Source organism: Molothrus aeneus, chromosome 1, assembly GCF_037042795.1.
Source record: "Molothrus aeneus isolate 106 chromosome 1, BPBGC_Maene_1.0, whole genome shotgun sequence".
NCBI classification, from domain to species: Eukaryota; Metazoa; Chordata; class Aves; order Passeriformes; family Icteridae; genus Molothrus; species Molothrus aeneus.
The window spans coordinates 101,579,379-101,584,088 of NC_089646.1; the positions used below are offsets into that span (position 1 = coordinate 101,579,379).

The 4,710-nt window shown below is 49.2% G+C and overlaps 1 protein-coding gene across 1 annotated transcript in view; it reads right to left on the bottom strand.

The window, feature by feature from the left end:
- The window catches only part of RALBP1 (ralA binding protein 1), a 32,883-nt gene extending 32,578 nt beyond the window's left edge, over positions 1-305 (bottom strand). The window contains exon 1 of the mRNA XM_066561645.1: positions 203-305. The gene's annotated coding sequence lies outside the window, so the exon portion shown is untranslated. The remainder of the gene's footprint in view (positions 1-202) is intronic.
- Between the last annotated feature and the right edge of the window lie 4,405 nt (positions 306-4,710).

Sequence of the window (4,710 nt, forward strand, 5' to 3'; positions counted from 1 at the left end):
TCGAGCAGCCCGCGCCGGCCCCTCCCCCACCCGGCAGCCGCGCGCGCCGCGGGGCGGTGGCGGCTCGCGCCGCCAGTTGTGCGCCCCCCCCCCCCCCCCACCCCTTCCTCCGCCCCCGCCCGCCCGCCCGGACCCGGAACGGCCCCGCGGCCCTCACCGGGCTGTCGGGCCGGACCGCCCGCCCCCCGCGCCCTGCACTGACCGTTGGGGGGTCCCGCTCGCCCGCGCAGCGGCTCCGCCTCGGCCTCAGGCGCGGCGGGCACGCCCCGCCTCGCGCCCCATCCCGCCGCCGCCGCCGCCCGGCGCTCGCAGGGACGGGCGGGGAGCGGCGCGAGCTCACGCCACCGCGCACGCGCCGCTGCCTCGCTCCGCGCGGCCGTGAGGGCGGGGAGGTGGGGCGGGCGGGCCCGGTCTCTCCCACCCAGGCGCGCAGAGCACGACGGGAGTTGTAGTTTCCCCCGGGGGACGCTGCCGTCAAGGGCACTACAGGTCGTTGCTGGCCGCTGCACTACAACTCCCAGCGGCCAGCACGCCGCGGGGGTGGTTCCAGCTTCTCTGCCCCCCAGGGCTGCTGAAGCCCCCAGGCCCGTGGAAGCAGGGTTTGGCTGCCTGAGGGGACCCCGGCCTCCGTCCCGGCGAGGGACCTCGGCGAGGGACCCCGGCGAGATATATGTGAAGCTCCCTCAACAGCCGCCCAGAGCCCGCAGGCAGCAGGTCCATCTCTCCTGTGGGAACACAAGGAACGTAAGCGTCCCTGAGCCATGGGCAGGCAGTGGCCCTTGTAGCCAAGAACGCCGATGATACCCTGGGCTGCAGTATGAAGAGCTTTGCCAGCACGTCGGGGGACGTGATCCTGCCCCTCTATTCAGCACTGGTGAGGCCGCATCTGGAGCTGTGTCCACTTTTGGGCTCCTCAGTACAAGAGAGACATGGAGCTCCTGGAGCAGATCCAGTGGAGGGCAACAAAGATATTTAAGGGGCCGGAGCATCTCTGTTATGAGGGAAGACTGAGGGAGCTGCATCTGTTCAGCCTTGGGAAGAGACAACTGGGAGGAGACCTCATCAATGTCTATAAGTATCTGAGGGAGGGAGGATGCCAAGAGGCTGGAGCCAGGCTCTTCTCAGTGGTGTCAAGCAATAGGGTAAGAGGCAGCAGGCAGAAACTGATTCACAGGAAGTTCTACTTGGATATATGGAAGAATTTCACCGTGCAGGTGATCATGCACTGGAACAGACTGCCCAGAGAGGTTGTGGAGTCTCCCTTGCTGGAGATATTCAAGCACCATCTGGACACAGATGTGTGCTGTGTGCTCTGGAATGATCCTCCTTGAGCAGAGAGGGTGGACCAGGTGACCCAGTGTTGTCCCTTCCAACCTGACCCATTCTGTGATTTTGTGATTCTTTTGCCAGTGATTAAAGATGGATATGGCCAGAGGAGTTGTGAGATTACACTATTCAGAATGAGAGGTCAGCAAGCACCACAATCCATCAGTCTCAGTGCGGGAGCTGACACAGCCCCATAGTGGGGGCACCTGGGCCACCTTCCATGTGATGTTACTGCTGACAGAACTCCTCAATTCACATGAGAACAGCCACTGGCTTTGGCTTCATCCCACATAATAAATCTGACCTCCTGAGAGGAGTTACCCACTTCTCTCTACTGCTTTCTGGAATGCGAGGGAAATGAAGAAAGGCTCTGGATGCTGCTTGAGGTGACCTGTGCCAAGGAACACATCCCCATCTCAAGATGCATCCTGTTTACAGTGGTGTTATAAGGAATGTTGTGGGGGTTTTTTTGCCTCTTACAATGCAAGTTTCTGTTACGTTGAGCACCTGCGTAATTTGAATCCCCTTCAGGACTGCTCATCAACAGGGGAATTTGTTTCAGTCAGAAGCAGGGCCGATTCATTCCCACAGCCTCAAGCATAATCCCCGGCCTATTGGACACATTAACATTGTGGCAGCGTGCCACCTGCTCCATTTATTCACTTGGGACTCAGTGCTGCTTAGTCCCCGTCGAATGAGCTCTTTGTGCCACCTCCTGCGGTAATGTAAAAGGTCCCCCACAGGAATTTGTGCTATTCAGTGGAAGCTACAAAAGGGAGGGTTGTAAACACTCCGATTAGTGTTGGAGCACAGCGATATTGTCTTCAGCACCTATTACATAACCTCGCAAATTCCAGGCTCCCTCCTCCTCTCCAGAAGAAACAGCGTAACAGCAAGGGCTCACCAGGCGATTTAACTTAACATCACAGCTAATGTGTTTCTTTTTTTGTTACATATAAAGGCCACCTTATTCCTGGCAGGAGAAGAGAGAAAGGGTAGTTCTGTAGCATCCCGTAGTAATTGGAGATGGTTCCCCATGAGGATCTCCACTTGAAGCGACAGTGGCCAGAGGCTCTCAGCTCTGAAGAATGTGTATTATTAGAGGCCACTGCCAACAAAAGGTCATGCACAATGGGCTCATCAGCTAATGAACCCAGAATGAATTTTCTCCCAGATTTTAAGGACAAACAAGTGATTGTGTGCAGTGCTGACTGTACCAATTTACTGCCATGTGAAACAGATTTGGATGATTTCTGACTTGCAAAATTCACTGTGGTCTGGGGCCAACTTACACAGACTGAGGCACTTTCTTACACCCTCAGCTTGCCCCACATTCACTCAGTAAACTCTTACTGCTTTAAAGACAAAGTGAAGCAAGGATTCTGAGGTGGCAAGCTCTCTGCTTGGAAAATCAGTCTCACTAATGTACCTGAGCTTCATAAAAGTAATAAAATAATAATGGAGCGGAGCTTCAGAAAGCATTTGGTCAGGGAAAGAAAAGGGAAAAGGCATAGATAGTGGTGTTAATGGATAATTCCTTCCTCCTATTACTGCTTCAAGAAAGCCAGTTCTGGAGTTGAGTTTGTCTTGGACAGATGGGAGTCTACATGGGCTGTACCATTCTGGGAAAACTTTAGACATGCTGTGTAATTCTCCTTAGCAATAAAGGAATACACAGCAAACATAAAAAGACTTAGCTTAGGAAATAAACTAGTTAGTCACATACTGAAACAAACAAGTGAAACAATGAGAGCCTGAAGATACAACAGGAAAACCTGGAAGTAGTAAATTAATCAATGCCTTTGGGGGAGAAAGTATGTTGTTCATAGAAATTACCACAGAGCAGGAGAACAGAGCCAATAAGGGTGTATGATGCTGAATTCTGCCTAAGCAACTCCTATGAGCAGTATTATGGAGCCATAGAATCACAGAATGCTTTGGGATGGAAGGGCCCTTAAAGACCATCTATTTCCAACCCCTCTGCCCTGAGCAGGAACATCTTCCCCTAGAACAGGTTGCTCAAAGCCAAATAATTCCAAGTTCTCTGCAGTAGGAAGAAAACTTATAAATACTTAATCAATAAAAAGTGTATAAAAAAACTTGAGTCTTGGCCACCTTTACATCCTAGATGTACTTGTCTGAATCAGGTTTGCTCTGTTTCTAGGAAGATTTTGTATCTGTGTTTTCCTATGTGAGTAGCACAAATTTTAATGATTTACTGGTACTTACTGTTGATTTGGTGAAATATCTCATTCCAAGGGAATGTGTCAAATCTTCATAAAAGTGTTCCTTTTGCCATGCCCAAGAGACATTACCATCCAACAGGAAAATATTAAGTTGTTTGGCTGTGCTCTGCAGGTATCCCATCAGCACAGTCTGTCTTCTCATTAAACTCCTCCCAGGCTATGAGTCTCCAGGCTTTTCCCATGAAGGTGGAAGTGCCAGCCATGGGACAGGGCACCATGGGTCACGGGGCTGGAGAGACCACAGCATATCCATGTTGGATGGGTCTGTGTGTCACTGTGCAATCGCCAGCAAACTTCAAGGCACTCCAGCCAGCAGGATGAGGGGCTTGGGAGCCAGCTAGCAGAATAGCCATAATTTTGGAAGGGACACTGGAGTGACCATAGATATATTATTAAAGATACAACAGGTGTTCTTATATTTATTTTTTTGGAATTAGATGTGAAATACATTAAGCATACTAAAAGAAAGCTAAGAACCTTATGAAATGACAGGAAAGCAATGTCACATTATGACCTCTGTACTCAAGTGTCTGTAAGGAAAAACAAACTTAAAAAACCTGAACAAAAACCCAAACCCCAAAGCAACTAAACAGAAACTTTTTACTTTTAAAGAAAGAATAACAAAAGGCCCTCCACCCCTTTTCGGTCAGACCCCCAACACACCAGGGATTTGTATAATTTCTTACTATATGAATTCCCTCTTTGCTTCCCTTTATGTTCAGTGATTTAAAATTCTGTCCCAAAGGACAGTGATAAAAGTGGCCAATGCTTTACTTGGAGAACATTCCTAACTAAAAGAAGCTTTAAAAACATGTTCTTATGAAGGTGATGGTTTGCTGGTTATCCAGACATAGGGTGAAATAAGAGACCCCAAAATAAATGGTGATTTTTTCCTGCAAAATTAATAAGACTAAATAAACAACTTTCTAAAATGGTTAGGTTTTTCAGAAAGAACATTCTGAGTATTCATCATTTATGTACATGTATTATGAAAAATACTTCAAAGCAACACTTTTAGGTATGGAAAAATCTGCTGGAGAGCTAATTCTTGGTATTATTCTATCCATCTAGATCAGTAACTTGTAATATGCTTCCTGGTAATGTTTCCCTGACAAACTCTTGAGAAAGAGCACACAAG